This window comes from Leptonychotes weddellii, chromosome 3 (assembly GCF_054177405.1).
Source record: "Leptonychotes weddellii isolate Sample4059 chromosome 3, ASM5417740v2, whole genome shotgun sequence".
In the NCBI taxonomy this organism is placed as follows: Eukaryota; Metazoa; Chordata; class Mammalia; order Carnivora; family Phocidae; genus Leptonychotes; species Leptonychotes weddellii.
In genome coordinates this window covers 131,650,687-131,671,054 of record NC_138371.1, presented here as the reverse complement: position 1 = coordinate 131,671,054, position 20,368 = coordinate 131,650,687, and positions in this window count along the sequence as shown.

Here is a 20,368-nt window from a genome sequence, read left to right as displayed (position 1 = left end):
TTCTCTAGAGCATCTTTAGAGAAATAGAATTGAAAACTCCATAAATATGGTATTTTTAACTATCAATAGAAGTATAATCTTCTATTTCATATTCTACAACTTAGGAGCACAGAATGAAAAGAACATTGCAACTCACATTTCAGAATTTAAATAGTTCACCTTTGAAACAGTTCCAGAAAGCAAGTTGGTTGTTGGAATATAAAACTAGGAAAAGGCAACTGAAAGAGATTGTTTCAGATTTGCAATATACAGATAGATACAGGGTAGTTTTTAGAAAAGCTCTCATGTATCTATCTCCCTCTTCTCATTTCTTTCACCAACTCTTCTAAAGGCATATATATCATGTGTAAGGCACTAAGAAAGTCTCTTATCTCAACCTGATGCAATTGAGTGTAGAGTAGAAGATAGAAAAAAAAAAATGAAGGGGACAATGAAGAATCAGAAACAACCTAAATATTCACTAAGAGGGGAATGGATAAATAAATTGTTGTATACAGATCTTCCTTGACTTATAATGGAGTTATGTCCTGATAAACCACCGTAAGTGAAAATATCGTACGTTGAAAATGCATTTAATACACATGAACATCATAGCTTAGCCTTGCCTACCTTAGATGTGCTCAGAACACTTCTATTAGTCTACACTTGGGCAATAACACCTAACACAAAGCCTGTTTTATAATGAAGTGCCGAATATCTCATGCAATTTATAGCATACTGTACTGAAAGTGAAAAACAGAATGGTTGTATGGGTACAAAATGGCTGTTTAATAAGGATATTGGTTGTTTATTCTCAGTATAGTGTGGCTGACTGGGAGCTGCAGCTCACTTTCACTGCCCAGCATCACAAGAGAGCATTATACAGCCTATCTCTCGCCCAGAAAAAGATCAAAATTCAGAACTTGAAGTATAATTTCTACTGAACATGTATCACTTTCACACCATCACAAAACTGAAAAATCATAAGGCAACCCATCGTAAATCAGGAACTATCTGTATTCATATAATAAAACAGAATACTGCATTAAAATAAAGTATTACTATATTTATGTCATGGATAAATCTCAAAACTGAAAGGCAAATTTTAAAAAGCAAATTAAAGATGATATATATAGCTTAGATGACATTTGTGTAAAAATTTAAAACATGCAAACAATATTAGATACTATTTGTGGATATAATTCTAGTAGTAAAAGGAAGGAAACCTAAATATCATAAATTACAAATTGAGATACTGACTTTCTCTGGGGAGGGCAAAAAAGGAATGTATTTAGATATGGGTACATAGGGACGTCTGGGTGGCTCAGTCAGTTAAGCGTCTGCCTTCAGCTCAGGTCATGATCCCAGGGTCCTGAGATCGAGCCCCACATCGGTCTCCCTGCTCCTCCAGGAGCCTGCTTCTCTCTCTTCCTCTGCCTGCTGCTCCCCCTGCTTGTGCTCTCTCTCTGACAAATAAATAAATAAAATCTTTAGATATGGGCGCATAGGCAATTTGAAGTGTTTCTATAATTTTGTATGTATTTGAAATAAAATTTCAAAATTTGAAGCAAATAAGGTATAAACATTTGTTCAAGTTGAGGTGTGAGAGTTATGACATTGTACTGTTTCCCCATTGGTTTGAAATAGTTCATAAAATTAAGAGAAAAATATTTTAAATTTACACAAATATATATGTTTACATGCATATTTATTTTTAAAGATCTTTCTTTTTTTAAAGTTCTAGCATACTAAAGTCTAAATGACAAATATGTTAGGGTTTGGTTCTTTACACTAGTATTAAATTCACATATAATTTCATATAACACAAAATAAAGCTAAAAACTAAGGTCTTTATAAAAAATGAATGGTACAGGCTCTCAGTTATGGAATGAAAAAATCACAGGGATGAAAAATGCACCCTAGGGATTGTAGTTAATAGTATTATAATAGCATTGGATGGTTACAGAAGGTGATTGCACTTGTGGTGAGCATAACATATAGAGTTGCTGAATCACTATGCTATATACCTGAAACTAATGTAACATTCTGTGTCAACTATACTTCAATAAATAAAAATTTAAATTAAGAAAAAAAAAGAATGGGTATATCCAGGGAAAACACAAAGTGTCCGCTAAAGGCATTTCTGGAAGTGCAGACATTAATAAATTAGAATATTACTAACAAAACTGTCTTTCTTTGTACTCCAGTTAATTTGGTGAGATAAAGGATATTAAAAGCACTAAAAGTACATTTTCCTACTTCAAACCTATCACATAGAACAAAGATTCATAAAAGAAAGCAAAGAGGGAACACAAAACAGTTAATAGCAGAATAAAAAAGAAGTAGAAAAAGTACAGTCCTAAAAGCATTTTAAAATGACAAATTCTGTGAAATCTCAACTCCAAAGACAAGATTACAACATTCATATTAATTTAATATGGGTAAAATTGTCTTACTGAAATTACATCATAAAGTATAACTATGGTAGCATACGTTTTACTGTGTTCATCATATCTATGAGTTGTATAATCATATAGCATCTCCATCATTAACATTAAAATAGCTGGATATATTAGTTACCATACAGCCAGTCTAGATCTGTCTGTGGTACACCTTTATTATCAATCTGCAAAAAATTATTCCATTTTGAGTTAATGAGGGAATGGGGCAATTTCCATTCTCAAAGTAGATATCACAATACATAAGGATTTATTTTCTCTACATCCTGGCCAGCATATCTTATCTCCTGTCTTTTTGATAGTTGACATCTAATAGATACGAGGTGGTATCTCAAAGCTATAGTAATCAAAACAGTATGGTATTGGCCTAAAAACAGACACATTGATCAATAGAACAGAATAGAGAGCCCCCAAATAAACCCATGCATATATGATTAATTTATGACAAAGGAACCAAGAATATACAATGGGGAAAGTATAATCTCTTTAAGAAATGGTTTTGGGAAAACGAGACAGCCACATGCAAAAGAATGAAGCTGGACCCCTATCTTATACCATACACAAAAATCAAAATGGATTAAAGACTTGAATGTTAACACCTGAAACCATAAAACACCTAGAAGAAAACATAGCCACTGGTCTTGGTGATGATTTTTTCAACATGACACCAAAAGCAAAAGCAATAAAAAGCAAAAATAGGGGCACCTGGGTGGCTCAGTTGTTAAGCGTCTGCCTTCGGCTCAGGTCATAATCCCAGGATCCTGGGATCAAGGCCCACATCGGGCTCCCTGCTCAGCGGGGAGTCTGCTTCTCCCTCTCCCACTCCCCTGCTTGTGTTTCCTCTCTCGTTATGTCTCTGTCAAATAAAATCTTTAAAAAAAAAAAAAAAAGCAAAAATAAACAAGTGGGACCACATCAAATTAAAAAGCTTCTGCATACAAGGGAAACTCAACAAAAGGAAAAGACATGGGAGAAAATACTTCTAAATCATTATCTGATAAAAGGTTAATATCCAAAATACACAAAGAACCCACACAACACAATAGAGAAAAACCCAAACAACCCAGTTAAAAAATGAGCAAAAGACCTGAAAAGACATTTTTCCAAAGAAGACATACAAGTGGCCAGTAAGTATAAAAAAGGTGTTCAACAACACTAATCATCAGAAAAATGAAAATAAAATATACTCACTTTATTTGAATATCTGTAGCATTATTAGCATGAGTAGCAAAAATATCCATATTTGGTCAACAGGAAAAAATGTTATACAATAATATAATAAGTAAAAGATAATACACAACAGCATATTATTAAAATATGCAAAATATATATTTAAATAAGGCAAGAAATCTCACAGGTCAAAAAATATTTTCAATATGCTGTTGTTTTAAAGTTTATCATTTAGAATTTTTTATTTATATTAGAATTTAGTAAAACCATAAATTACTCAAAGCAATCAGAAGAAAGTTTATGTAGACCAAAATAGCATTCATTGGCGAAATCAAAATAATAATTAAACCTAGTCAATAACAGACCAGTATGTAACATACAGAAAAACATGTCACTAATTTCATTGTATTAAGAAATATTGCAGATATTACATGACAGTATGTCATTCTGGAGATCAGGCAGAGATTTTCACTCAGAGAAGTCTGCATGTTACATTTCTTTAAAGCTAGGTTGATAAGAGAGGTTTCAGATATGAAGAGTTAATGCTACCTACATTTGGACACTTCTGCAATTAGTAAACAATGGACATCACTACTACTATCATAATCATCATCACATTTCTTTTTTTAATTTTTTTTATTCTTTTATAAAGATTTTATTTATTTATTTGACAGGGACAGAGATAGCGAGAGCAGGAACACAAGCAGCGGGAGTGGGAGAGGGAGAAGCAGGCTTCCGCTCGAGGAGGGAGCCCGATGTGGGACTCGATCCCAGGACCCTGGGATCATGACCTGAGCCGAAGGCAGATGCTTAACAACTGAGCCACCCAGGTGCCCCATTATCACATTTCTATTGCTGTTATGATCATTATCATAGGTGGTACCCTGTTTTATCAAATACTTCTACATACTCTGTTTTATAATCTCTCTTGACAATATCAATTAACGGAGTTAGTTAACAAGTTTATTAAGAAGTTTAAGATTAAGAAATTTCCTATAGCTGATTTGCCTTTTCCTGTTAAGTACTTGAGTGTAATGAAGCTGGCAGATTACTTCTTAAACGTTTTACTTTCCTTAGACTGCAAGACAATGTCTAACTACATTTTCCTGGCTACCTGACTTTAAGCTATACATTTCTCATTAAAATTGCTTTTGATTTAAAAGAGAAATGCAGATTTCCTAACTCACCTTACTGAGATATTTTCCCCAACTCTAGAACCTCCCTCTGTCCACTTACTACCAAAACATATTTCAATGTCAGAATTTTCCTCTTCTTCTCCAGTGATAAAAAGCCAGTGAACATAAAATGTATTTTGGAAAAAAAAATGAAAAAAAAAAACATAAACTCAAAGATATAAAGCAATCCACCAAACTTTCCTTTATGATATTTTATCTAGGTCTGTTATATGCATGCAAACTGTATCCTAACTGCCCTGAGCTGTTAAAAAGTTTTAAAGATAATATCATAGGTGAGTAAGCATAAAATCAAATACTGCCAAAGAAAAATTTCAAAAGACACTTGTAATAAAAGGATAAGACAGATTTTATTCAGACTACTGTAGTAAGGGAGAGAAACTTCTATATAGAACTGAGCTCAACTCTTCTTAAATAAAAGTGGAAGGTTTTCAAGTGTTTGAGTAAGCTAGTGGAAAAGCACCTGAGGATTTTAGGGAGGAAGTTGGTTAATGTGGTTAATATGATTAAAACATCTGTGTTTGCTAACTGGCACTTAACAAAATTAGTCCCCTACCTCCATGGGAGGTAGAGGCCCTATCTTTCTGGATGATTACATTTCAAAGGGATGGTTCTCATGTCGTTAGGAAAGACATCCCTGGACTATAAAACTGGCAAGATGTTTGGAGAAAATTTACATCTCAAGAAACAGAGAAAGAGCTTACAATTCCAAGTTTTCTAAACATATGCTAGGAGAAAAGGAAGGTCAGGGATCTATACAGTCAGGAAGAAACCTATCTAAATTTTAGTAAACCTGAGGGGAACATTAAAGACATCTTGGTCAGGATCTTGACATAGGATGAGTAGACAGACACCAAGAAAATCCTGTGCTAGTAACAGCAATGAAAGCAACAGATCAGAAACATATATATATGGCAGGTATAGTTCTACCTCCTGTAAGAATTAACTTTACCATTTGCCCCAAAATCTAATCCATTAAGAAGATGAACTTGATTAAAATGGAGTTATTTTCTTCCTTGAGTGTGCACAAGGAAAGGTTGATATACACTTTCTTGTTGGTGAAATCAAATTGACTAGACTTTGTTCACCATATTTTGTTAGTCAGTTTTCTCTGAGGTATACTAAATTTTTTCTCTACTGGATTTTTAACAAACAAAATATACAAACAAATAAATAATAATCTAAGTCAATTTTGAAAGGGGAGAATAATTTTCTTCCTCTATCTGAGCATTTTCTTGCCTCAAGCAAAGGATGTATAAATTAGAAGAGAGAAAAGGTAGAAGTATAGAAACCCTCTTCTAAAGACTTGAAATATCTTTGGAAAAAAGGTTTGAAAGGTATCTGAAATGATCACCTGTGATTGCTTTAAGACTCCAATGGATGAAGAGTGAGAGAATTTATCATTGTCCACAAACTTCAATCTAATGCTTCATGATAATTACCAATGACCTCCATATGAAGGTTGTGCCTGCTCTTAAATTCAATGAATTATATTCCAATTCAAAAGGGAGCACATGTTATTTGAGTGGTAATAGGACACATATCTGTTGCATGGCAGATGTTCCCAAAGCTATAGATATGTTCTTCATTGTTTATAAACATTTTCTGAATAATTTATTAACTCAGACATTTTACTCTTTATGTACTTATATAAATAAATAGCATATTTTTGTTTGAAAGAAATTGAGATTAAGTTCTTGACTAACAAAAACAACTGTAACTTAAATACAAGAATTGTTATCCACATAATATTATTTAAAGAATAGTATATAATATATATTAAAGCTACATAGATTTTTATGCCTTAATCACCTAGTCATTCATGAATTCAAGTAATAAAAAATCAAGTTACTGGATAGAACTATAAATTATAGTTTTTATATTATTCACTATCCTGTCATTTGTGGTCAAAGGCACTGAAAGTAAAATGATAGAACTATGACATTTTCTTATGAGGACTAAAATTTTAATAAGAAACAATGAAATATTACCATCTGTCCTATTTCACAATGACCTAGGAGCAATGAAGTCTATTATTTTTGTTTCAATTATAATAGATTTATTAAGACTATTACACAAAGGTAAAATGGTATAATTGGAGAATGTCAATATTCCACTACAAGTCTCACAATATTCCATTCACTTTTGCATGCACTGTCATCATACTATCCTGAGAGAAGTCTATCTCCCTATGTTCTGCCCTCTGCTCCCCACCTTAGTGGGGATGACTGATATTTTCTCTGTTTGGCTTTCAGATTATATGAGTTTTGCCCATTGAGGTTATAATGAACCAAAGGTTTAAGTAGGCAAGTATTTAGTTACTGATGAATTAAATCTGCCCATTCAAACAGTTCCATTCCCACTGAGCTGTAGATTTACGTGATTATTGTCTGGTTTCTTCCCATTCAGTTTTTCCTCTCTTCCCCTATGATCCTCTGTGCTATTTCTTATATTCCACATATGATCTCCAAAGAAGATATACAAATAGCCAACAGACACATGAAAAAATGTTCTACATCACTAGTCATCAGGGAAATACAAATCAAAAGCACAATGAGATACCACCTTAGACCAGTTAGGATGGCTAAAATTAACAAGACAAGGAACAACAAATGTTGGCAAGGATGTGGAGAAAGGGGAACCATCTTACACTGTTGGTGGGAATGCAAGCTGGTGCAGCCATTCTGTAAAACAGTATGGATGTTCCTCAGAAGTTAAAAATAGAGCTACCCTATGACCCAGCAATTGCACTAGTGTGTTTTTACCCCAAAGATACAGATGTAGTGAAAAGAAGGGGCACCTGCACACCAATGTTCATAACAGTAATGTCCACAATAGCCAAACTATAGAAGGAACCAAGATGTCCTTCAACAGATGAATGAATAAAGAAGATGTGGTTCATATATACATTATTTTATTTTTTTTAAATTTTTTATTGTTATGTTAATCACCATACATTACATCATTAGTTTTTGTACATTATTTTATTTTTAAGAGCTGTTTCTAGGAAATGTGTGGATGTCAGGACTGCTGGGCCTTGGGTTCAAAGCAGTTTATGAGACAAGATCCTAAGGCTAACTACATAAGAGAGACCAAACACTCAATAACTGTTCTGTGTATCATTAAATCAGCAAGACATGAACATTAACTTGTGATCTTGGCATAAAAGTGATGAACAGGCAAGCATAGGAAGAGATAATAGAGTCCTAGATAGGGCCAAGGAATAAAGTTCAAATATTCACAAAGGAAAATTCACAAGATTTAAATAAATTGGGAATAGAGATAAGTACAGTTGAGTAATTTTGCTTTGTTTTATTTCCCCTTAGAAGCACTCATCGCTTTTACATATATTTTGATATATTCCTATAACCAGAACATGCAATTTCCTACCTGACCCCTTGGGTACCAATGAATATGTACTTATGAACATAATCTTTAGAAAGTATACGTGGAGGGCACCTGGTGGCTCAGTTGGTTAAGCGACTGCCTTCGGCTCAGGTCATGATCCTGGAGTCCTAGGATCGAGTCCCACGTCGGGCTCCCTGCTCAGTGGGGGGTCTGCTTCTCCCTCTGACCCTCTTGCCTCTCGTGCTCTCTGTCTCTCATTCTCTCTCTCTCAAATAAATAAAATCCTTAAAAAAAAAAAAATTAAAAAAAAAAGAAAGTATATGTGGAATGTAAAACTATAATCTGTTTACACTGGTAAATTTTTGATCATCTCCTTTAATTAAAATGTCATTCTAAGTTTTAAATATAAAATGTTCATATATTTTTTTTTTACTTACAATTTCTAATATAATGTGAAGTAATATAGCTTTACTATATAACATTTTTATGTACAGCAGCTACCTCTCTTTAACTACTCTTCCAAATCTAATTTTTTCCTTCATGGGTACATTTGTATCAATTAACAAGCTTCTCACATTTCCCCACACCCAATTTAAATAAAGCTAATAATTTATTTATACCCATTTCAATGTAATAAAACATTAATTACATTTTCTAGAGGGTATTTGTTCTCCTTGTGTCTTTAAAAGTATTCTGAGAAGTGATTAACTGCCTCAGGTGACTTTAAAATACAATTTAAAATGTAAAAACCAAAAAGAAAAAAGTAGTGAATAACCAAAAAGTAGTTGCTACAGCTAAATGTTAAGTTTTTCAATTAATATTTTCATTTTCAGTATTTCTTACTAACGCTTTTGCCTTGATATTTTTTAATACTTAGGAATTAATTTTGTGACATTGATTTTAAAAGCATCATAAGCATAAGCTCTTCTCATAACTGAAAAAAATTATTATAAAATATTTAAGAATGTAAAATGGGGGTATTTATAGTGATAGTACTAAAAACTCTAAGATTTTAGACTTGCATCTAACAATTCACAAAAAGAAAAAAAGTCATATGTGAAAGATAATTTTGAAACTTTAATAAAGTGAATTAGAAAGCTTTTTGTCCCAAATGCTTGGCAATATCTTCTTTGTACACCTGTAGCTTAATAATGCTTTTGGAAAATCTGACTGGCATTCTGGAGGAAAGAGATTAGGCTTGCAAAAAAAAAAAAAAAAGTTGAGAGTAGTTCCTGCTGCTGGAAGAAGGAACTATCTTCCCCTTAGAAGAAGACTCTAGAAGTCAGAGGAGGAATGAACACTTCTAGAGAGCAAACTGGTTTTTGGTTTGGCTATCACATAGAGATTGAGAAGGGAAAGATCATGGGAGGTATCTGGAAACAAGGACACAGTCTTAATTTTAATGAAAAGCTAATAAAAAATATTATTAAACTTCAGTACACATGTTCTTCAAGAAACTTACTTTTAATATTCTTTAAAAATTAATTTAACAAATACACATACCTATGCCCATCATACCAACAGTCCCATTATTATTCACAGTTCCAATCTGCATATTCAAGATCTGACAAGTTTTCAAAACTTCTTAAAAATTTCCATTGAGTTATGATAGAGTTTTAAAGAGGTGTTGACCTCTCTCATTGTAATTAAATCTTTCCAATTAGTTCTGACACCTATAGTCATTTGTAAAGAAGTCAAATACTTCTTTTCTTAGAATAGAATATTAACATTAGGGGCGCCTGGGTCGCTCAGTCGGTACGCACTGCCTTTGGCTCAGGTCATGATCTCAGGGTCCGGGAATTGAGCCCCACATAGGGCTCCCTGTTCTGCAGGGAGCCTGCTTCTCCCTCTCCCACTCCCCCTGCTTGTGTTCCCTCTCTCGCTGTCTCTCTCTCTGCCAAATAAATAAATAAAATCTTAAAAAAAAAAAAGAATATTAACATTGAGGATACATTTCATTCTCAAGTGGCTTTTTTCTCTATTCCTCTTTCATACTCATCCCACTTTGCTTGCTTTTAACTAGTATATGTATTATCTTATACCTAGTCTATTACCTCTTTCATTGTCACTTCCTCTCAATTCCTTTCCTTTCCCTACTTATATATTAATTATGAAATTAATAAAGTAGCTGGTTTCCACCTAATCAAGGACATGAAGTCTGCTCCTCAAAATAATTTAAACAAAGTCATTTTCTATGTTAGCACCCCCTTGTTTGTTTTAGAAATCATGAAAAAAAAAAAATACTGTGGTAAATCTGCCTCACCTTACCGCTATTGTCACTTTTCTAGGCTTTCAAAATGGTAATTTATGACAATAAAACAGCAGAGTCCAGTCCCAAACACACATTTAGCTTGCAATCATCAAGCTAGGAAAATTCTCTGCAGAGGACATATATAACATATGTAGAATTTATAACAAATGTAGAATTGCTGCTGAGTGTATCAGTGCTTTCTGAAACAAACAAACAAAATTACAGGTGGTTTTTTAAAGTCCCAAAATTACTCTAAAAAATGTGGTTTTGTGTGTGTGTGTGTGTGTGTAACAGATATGACATTTGAGTATAATAAAATGGGATTTTGTGTTGACAATCAAGGCAAATGTGGGACACGTATCACTCTCAGTTATCCTTGGAAGGAAATAATGTGTTCCTGGATATAAGTGTCTCACACTGTAGGTTGTTGTACCCTGGTCTCTATTTCCATTAGGGAGGCACTGCTATCAGAGTTAACTTCTAGTATCTCTTAGACCCCTTACTCATAGCAGCAAAGAAAGAGTAACAAATGTTATGAGTGATCCTAGAAAAAGAATGGACAAACATTGTTCATCCCTTTTCTTCTTCCTTCCTTCCTCCTTTAAGAATTGTTACCCACAAAAGTCCACATTCTGGTCTGCCTATTGAAATTTTACTGGAATAGACCCCTATAAGGAAAATCATAAATTCACCCAATATATTATGGTCTGAGAAGATAAATCAACTTAATTCTAATGCACAATATTAGCAAGTCCCTTAGCTATTAGACTTAAAGCCACATTTTCGAACCTAGCTTTTGTCGATAAAGTGCTGTTTTGGTCTTCAATCTGCTGAAATTTTATGCTCTAAATATCTCAATTGTTCAGATATTAGCCAGGAAAATAGGAATATTATTTATTGGTTAAAATAAATCGCCATTTCTGTTCATTTAGGCTAGGGATATTGAGAGAGATACGGAGAGGAATGTGGGGATTATAACAATCCTTTATCAGGGCAGAAAAATTTGATAGCATATTCTTGTGATTGAAGCTGGTGTAATTAAGCAGTTAGTTTCTGCTGCTGTGTAGCTGAGGCCTTTAGCCTTAGGCCAAGGGTATTTTGATCTTAGCTTGAGATTGCAGTTTATGGAAATGTCCTTCAGCAAATGTCCGGACCACCCAGACGTAAACACAGGAACTTGGGCTCCTTATGCCTAAGGCAAGTGTGAGCAACTCAGCATACACCAGCTGCATGAGGCTTCATGGGAACCTCAAAACATCAAGGCACTGCTTTCACTGCAAGTGGTAATGATTCAACTATTGGGGAAAGAAACTTTTTCTGTATATAGTGCATTTGGACATAAAAGGGCAGAGGAGGTGCTCCTGCGTGGCTCAGTTGGTTATGCGTCTGCCTTCAGCTCAAATCATGATCCCGGGGTCCTGGGATCCAGCCCTGCATTGGACTCCCTGCTCAGTGGTGAGTCTGCTTCTCCCTCTCCCTCTGTGATCTCTCTTGCTTTCGCTTTCTCTCAAATAAATAAAAAAATAAATAAATAAAATCTAAAAAAAGGAGGGGGCAGAGGAATTAGTTTTCTGTTTTTATCATTTTTCTATTTACATCTAAATTTTAAAATGCAGGTTAAGTTTCATGTGAGGTACAAGCATAAGGCTGTGACCTTTTGACCTTTAAGTTATCTGTGCTCAGCCTAATCAGGGGAGATAGGGTCTCCATATTTTCCTTTGTTTCTGGTAATATAAAAATTTCTCTGAAATACCCTGTCTTTAGGAATCAAGTTTTCTGGGAATCCAAGGAGGATATGGAATAGGTTGATAACATATGCAGTTACAGAACAATAACAAAATCTTCAAGGGGAGACTAATTAAACTAGGAGAAAAGATATTAAGCTTTCCTTGAGATAATCAATTATATCCTGGAGGAGATGCTCCTCAGATATGAAAGGGAAAATGAGATCTAAAGGTTATGAAAGACATATATAAAAGGAAACATAAAATGCACCTGGATCTTTTTTTTTTAATATTTATTTATTTACAGAGAGAGAGAGAATGGGGAGGTGGCAGAGAGAGAGAGAGAGAGAGAATCTTAAGCCGACTCATCACAGAGGGCAGAGCCCCGTGTGCAGCTTGATCTCAAGACCCTGAGATGTCGACCTGAGCCAAAACCAAGAATCTGATGCCTAACCGACTGCTCCACCCAGGAGCCCTGGATCTTACTGTTTTTAAGAAGGCAATAAATAAAGGGAATCTACCTTAGATTAGACCAAAAACTGATGGGGGCCTAAGGAAAGCAGACTGAGCAAGAGGCTCACAGTGTCAGTTCACTGAAATGAGTCACTTACAGGAATCAGGAGGGGAGGAAATTATGGAGTGGTGATTTCTTAAAGCAAGACTGGAACATCTAGAGGAAAAGCAATAGGAGTACAACTACAAGATTAAAATAGGTGAAACTGGGGGCGCCTGGGTGGCTCAGCCGTTAAGCGTCTGCCTTCGGCTCAGGTCATGATCTCAGCGTCCTGGGATCGAGCCCCGCATCGGGCTCCCTGCTCCGCGGGAAGCCTGCTTCTCCCTCTCCCACTCCCCCTGCTTGTGTTCCCTCTCTCGCTGTGTCTCTGTCAGATAAATAAATAAAATCTTTAAAAAAAAAAAAATAGGTGAAACTGGGTGGCTCAGTTGGTTAAGCATCTGCCTTAGGCTTGGGTCATGATCCTGGAGTCCCAGGTTTGAGCCCTACATCGGGCTCCCTGCTAAGCAGAGAGTCTGCTTCTCCCTTTGCTCCTCCCTCACCCCAGCTCGTGCTTTCTCTCTCCCTCCCTCTCTCTAATAAGTAAATAAAAATCTTTAATAAAATAGGTGAAACCAATTTAGAGGAATTTCAGAAGAAAAGATTGGGAATATCAGCATAACCTACCCAAAGATTTCTTGATAAGCTTCAAAGAGACACTTTTATGGTAGGGTGGGAGAGGTCACAGGAACTTTTTGTATCATGGAGAAGCATGGCCAAGAAATGTATGAAATTAGGACTCTAAAGGAAGGCTGAACAAAGACAGGGCATATATAGAGAGGACAATAATGGGTCACTGGATTTGGGGATTAATGGGCTAATAGATTCTGTGTATAATTGTTCAATTTACGAAAGTAAAAGTAAACTTTTTCAGATGTTTTTTGGCATATCATAGGGATATTTTCTGTGGGAGTTTGAGTACTTATTCAATAAATATAATTTACTAAATTGTGTTAATATTAACACAATTAAATATTTATTACTATTTAATACTTTTTACAAATTATACAGGCTAATCCTCAAAACCCTGTTTTATATTTAAGGTGATAATATGCTGTGAAGTAAAGAACATAATTAACTCAACCTTTTGCCTTTTGATTCTTTATGTATATATTATTAAGAATTATTTTAAGAATTTAAATTTTGATTTAATTGTGAATGGAGAGAGCATTATCTTTTAAATGCTTTAATTTAACCCTGGAGAAAAATAGGTTTAAGTTAGAGGAGCAAGAAGCAGCATGTCCAAAGATATTGCCAATAAGTACAGTTAATTGCTAAAGAATTTCAGTTGTTCTGAAAAGCTTAGCTATACAAGTCCACAAAACAGAGAGTCAAATAAATTTATTAGATGAATGTTGAAAGCTTTATAAAGACCTATTTCTCCCACTCAGACCTACCTATCCTCTCGTAGAGAACATGGCTTCTGTAAGAAGCGTAACTATGAGAGCCAGTACTGCTCATCCTTTAGGATTTGCTATTTACCTCTTCACCTATTGCTTCTTAATATTTTTACTACTGTGGCTTAATGGCTTAATTTCTCCAAACAAGTTTTCTGTAAAACAAAATATACTAAACAGAAAATTAATATTTATAAAATAAAATCAATTTGACTACAAATAAAAGGGAAATGGTGATTACTCTTCATCTCAATTTCTAAAACAGGCCTGTAAAAACGTGGTAAAGATTTCACAACTCTTATGGTTGCAATTGGTTCATGTTTATTAGTACAATGCAAAAATTTAAAACCAACACATAAAAACAACTCTGCATCTTTTTATTGCCCTTCTTGCTGTATTTGAAATATATATTGATGAACTTGTATAACACATTGGAACATAGATGTCCCATGTTTTCAGCTCTTGTATATTATGATGAAAAGCACACCAATGGACAGATTCAATGATAAGTTTATGTAGCAACAGGAATCTTGAAGTCTGTACCTAGTTTTATTATCTATTGCCCATATAGGATGGTTCCCATTTCCAGAATTCTTACAAGATAGCTGAATGGCTTCTAATATTCATAAGACACTTTGGGCACTTATTCATTCAACCAACATTCTTTGAGCTTTTACCACATGAAAGGTACACATGATTAGATTTTGGCAATCCAGAGACAGAAGAGACTACTTGATGTATTTTCAGTGTTTTGGGGAAACCCAAGCCATTAAGTATAATGAGTGCTGAGATCCATAATGTACTATAGGAACAAGGAGTAGGAATACATAATCCAGTTTGGGGGGAGAGTCTAAGATCTAATGTTTTGGATTTTTTTGGTGTTTTTTAGGGGAGGGAGTTCTTTTTTTTTTTTTTCCCAAGTGGAGGTGACATCAGAACTTGAAAAAATGGTAGTTAGCCAGATGAAGGAAGTGTGAAGAAAGCCAGTAATAAAAGATGATGGAAGTGATGCACAATAGGGCCAGTCTTAGAATTGCTAAAGTCTCAGCTAAACTCTAAAAATAAAAGAGAGGGAGAGAGTTATAGTCATCTCAACACTACAGTGGAGGCTATACAAGAAAGGATGGGTTCCATCACCAGTACTGAAAGCATGAAAAATTCATAAGCATCAAAAACACACTTTTGTATAATACCACATGTTAAAGAACATGCAGGTTCTTACTGGGCCCCTAATGGTACAGGACTGAAAAAAGTATCAATAGCATTTTTAGTTCAGTAATCTGTTGGATTATTTTCCAGCAGAACAACATGAAGGAAAGGCAAAAACACCCAATAGGCAGATCTCATGAATTGAAGAGATTCCTGGTCTAAGACTACACTGGGCCTTAGGGTTAAAACAACTTTGGAGTTTCTCCTGTGAAAAGTGAAATACAAAGAGATCAGGAACAAAGAGAAGCAAACAGAAAAATGATAAAGATCTTTAAATACATATGTGCTTATATGAGCCAAGAGATACTCTGGGCAGACCTGAAGAGAAGTACCACCATTGTTAATCTGTAAATCAGCAAAGCAGGAGTACTTTTATTTTGTCCTCTGAGAGAGGGAATGGTATAAGTAGAATTTTCCTTAGAAAATGGACAGTCCAGTACCACAAATTCTTAAGTGAATCCTCCCAAATAATTAAGGTTGGCAAATTGTCGACAACTCTAATACTGATTAAATTACCAATGAATGAAAAAGAAGGATGGCTCTAACAGCTGGTGAATTTTTTTTTTATTAAATGCTCTATGAAAATGAGATTGATATAATCACAGTCTTAAATTCCCCATTCATTCTTTGATTATTTGTTAGAGTGGAATACACAAAATTTGTGGGAGTTGAAATCACTCTGGAGATGCTGAGGTAGATTTGTTCCTGCCTGATAAAACCTTTCTGAAGCAGTTCAAGAAGATACATCATTCTTCATCATCTGTGGGGGCACACTCCTAGATTGGCTATAGATTGGTCATCTATCTAACCTATAGAATGCTATAGGTTAAAAAGGCTGAAAATCAGGGGAGTAAGACACCAGTGTTTTCCCATCAGTGGCTCTCCAAAGGGAGACATCGTTTAGATTTCCTAGCACATGGTTCTAATAACAATAAATTGTATTTGGATTTATTTTGTTTCTAAGTTTTCTAAAGATAATGTATCCCTTTATTGTCTCTATCCCTCAGCTGCCCCATTTTGATACACCACTGATTTCCTTCACTCACATTTTAATACTAGCCAATTTGCCCAGATGTTCTCTTCTTTTCAACCTTCTATTTATTCTTCTCCAAATCTGTTTCTAATCTATTTGGTCAGAATTTCATATTCTTTGGACGATAGTTCATAAATGGATAGGGATTCCTGCATTAAAAGGTATGCATGTAGTTCACACATTATTTTTCTATGACTATTTAGGTAAAGCTTTAGGCTAAGCTCTCTCAGTTACCCAATTTGATTCATTCAGTTTAGGTTAATGGCCTTGTATATTCAATAACGTCTTTCATGTCTTCAATGACAATCTATAAAATCAGAAGCATAACTGGCTCACCTTGAACTCCTAATACCATTATAACAAGCAAATAAGTTATTTGCTTCTTCGATATCCATTTTTCTTTCATTTCTCCTTCCTACCAATCTCAAACTTCCTTTTGGACATCGCACGGATTCATTTTGAGTTTCACCCTCAGCTCCATGGGTTAAGCTAATTTAAGCCAAATATAGTGAAATCATTTGAGCAGAATAGACAAATATTGCAGTAGTGGGCATGTGTTATAGACAGAATGTTTGTGTCCTCCCCAAATTGGTATGTTGAAATCTAATTCCCAGTACAACACTATTGGGAGGTGGAGACTTTGGGAGGTAATCAGGTCATATGGTGGAGCCCTCATAACTTTGGGATGATATTCTCATGAGAATGAAGAGTCTGCAACCAGGAAGAGGTCCCTCACCAAAACTGGACCATGCTGGTAACCTGATTTCAAGCGTTGGGAACTAAAAGATATAAATTTCTGTTGTTTATAAGCCACCCAGTTGAAGGTACCTTGTTATAGCATCCCAAAGTTATTAAGAGCATGCAACATAAAACTTACTAAGAATGAGTCATAATTTGTGTAAGGAATGCAGAATCGTAGTTTTGTTTTCCTAAATAGAATCTTGAAAGTGTAAAAATGAGTTGCAGGTCATCTTGCGATAAAAAAATGGAGCCTGTGTTAGAATGAAGACAACATATTTGAGGCAGAATAATAAGATATAAATTAGATATTGATGATATCATTTAGCCCCTGTAGTAAGTTTTACCTAAAATATGGATACTTTTCTGCTTATGAACTAACATTATTTATTCTGTTTAAATAGCAAACTTGCACTGAATGCTCTAAGCATTTTTTCAAATATCATAAACATCAAACAAACCTTTAAGATTTTATGATTATTATTATTCTATTTACAGGTGAAGAAACTTTCCTCAAATCCTATACCTAGTTAGTATAGGAACTGGAATTCAAATCCCAACAATCTGACTCCAGGGCTTGAATCATTAACTGCTTTCTTAGAGCTGCCAGATCATTCTATTACAGCATTCTTATGACTTGATCATTTTCATCTCTTCAAAATGACTGCATCTTTTTCTTAAATTACTTTATTCATCTGTTGGCATTCACAATTTACTTTTTGTTCCCTGCAGCAGTTGATCTTTTAAAAATGTGTATTTGAGGGATTTTTTTCCTTTAACTGTGTTTGATGTTTACTTTTATTTTCTTCCTATTTTCTTCTATCCTGTGTCTCACTTATAAAATATTGGATTCTTCATTGTGGGAAATAATCTTTTTGGAGCTATTTTCATTTGTTATTTTTGTTTATTCTTCCTATTCATCATTTGTTAAGTTAAGTCAGGATGGTTACTTTCCTAAATAAACAACAACAATTTTAGAGCAGGCTTCTCAGAGCAGTTTGATATGCATATGAGTACGGCTTGATTTTTACATTTAGGTATTCATCTCTAGGTTTGGATTATATGATATCAATTTACATATTGCATTATTTGGAAACAGATACTGAACAAAGAGAAATAGGAAAATCACTTCATTACTTTACGGAGGATATAACTGGTTGATAGATACAGATCCATATTAGTTATTGGCCAAAAGAAATGGATCCCTATCTATCATCTACCTACCTACCTACCTACCATTAACGTATTTAATCAAGGAAACTATAGACTGAGGTGGTTCTAACATGTTGGTAGCCTACATAAGCAAAGCAAAATTTAAGCCAAAGTCAACACACTCAAATTTGAGAAAGTGAAACTTAGGAACAACCAATCCCAGCTAATCAGGTTTTCCCAAATAAGGTAAACCACTTAAGCTATAACCAGTGAAAAAATTTCTTTGCATTGTTTCTACCACTCCAGTATAAAAACTTTGCACCTACCTTCTATTGGTGGAATACTCCTAACCATTTTTGGTTAGGTACTACCCAATTCAAATCAATGTTTGTTTATTTTTTAATTTTTTTTATTAGACAGAGAGAGAGTACAAGCAGGGGGAGCGGCAGGCAGAGGGAGAGGGAGAAGCAGGGCTCCCACTGAGCAGAGAACCTGATGTGGGGCTTGATCCCAGGACCCCAGGATCATGACCTGACCTGAAGACAGACGCTTAACCTTCTGAGCCACCCAGGCGCCCTCAATACTTGTTTAAATAAATAATCCTAAATTTTAATGTGCTTCAGTTCACCTTTTAAAACTATTTCTCCTTTTTTTTGGGTCCTTTATTGCTTTTACTGAGCATATTGTTTAAGTATATTTTGTGTTGAAGAATATGCTCCTTTAAATTTAGATACATTTGTAATTGCAAATTGTGGAAAGTATATCAGAGAAGAGTCCTAGCATATGCAGGATTTATGGTACACTGTAAAACTATCCCTTTTACGAATGCCTAACAAATCTCTACAATTTTCTGACCATTGGCTGAAAGTTATCCCTTCTATAGTACACTTGATTTTATTCTCTGCCCAATTATGAGGGTGGGTTTCATCTGCAATTCACCAAAATGTTTCCCTTTCAGTGATTTTACCCTTTTATAAGATAGCCTGATTCCAGATATGCAGGACAATCATCAATATTTCTTTTTCTTCTACTACATCTCCCCAAGGCTATGAAATTTTGCAATTAAAATCAGCTTTGGCTCTCAAGCACTGTGAAATTAGTCTGCCACAGTTTCATGAATGCTGACAAAGTATGCAAGATACCTGAATGAAAGAAAAGGTCTTTACAACTAACCTATGGCAATAAAAGTAGCTAGTGTTAGTGTTTTCACCAGTTCCTCAAGTCCAAGTTCTCACAAGGCAACATGAAGTAGAAAAGGTTATTCCTGCACATATCCTGGGTGCCTTATAGCAGAGAGACGCTAAGCATAAGGAAGCTGATTCTTTTATAGTAGGCAATAAATTGAGAGTCACTATCTTTATAATCCTGAACAGCACATGAATCTGCCCTTTTCTCTAAAAGGAGACAATATTTCTCTCTTCCAAGATTGACGACTATAGAAAAATATTTGAAGAGACAATTTACAACAAAGACAGTGCCTCTATTCACAAGACACACACAAATGGAGGAGACTCATGGGAAATAATCTCACAGTATGGGCTAGTTACTCATTCTCTTAGCCTGACATTCTCTTAATTCCATTATACAGGTTTCTTCGGAGGCAGATATGTGATTCAATCATGACACATTACAGTTGGGACTCATATCAACAATATGGCAGAATTCACTCAATATTCATTGTATAAACTGCAAGTCTTCAAAAATTAACACTCTAAATTTAAAAAGTGGAAAAGTGAACCAATTCCTGCATATGTAAAATATCCTAAAATTGGTTTTGAAAGTATTTTTCTATTTTATTTTTGAAAATGAAAATTTCACTTAAAACTGAATGAGTCATTGCAGAAATACTTTATTTAATAAAGACCCATTTTCTTTTTATTTTCTAGCAGCCTCTCAATTGCTGATGTATTTAGCAGTTGTCAGGATATTGGTACTGCTCCATTTTATCCCAAAGAGATTTCTTTAACTTACATTCTTATTAAACATTCAATTTTTGTATGACTTCAAAAAATTTTTGCCATAATTAAACATAAATGGTTTGGGTACTTTTTATGTTTCACTGATTACTGCTACAAAGAAATATCCTATTTGCTTACAATATATTGATCATTTTTTAAAGTAATTCTGTTCCATTAAGGTAAATTTTTTTGTCCACACTCATT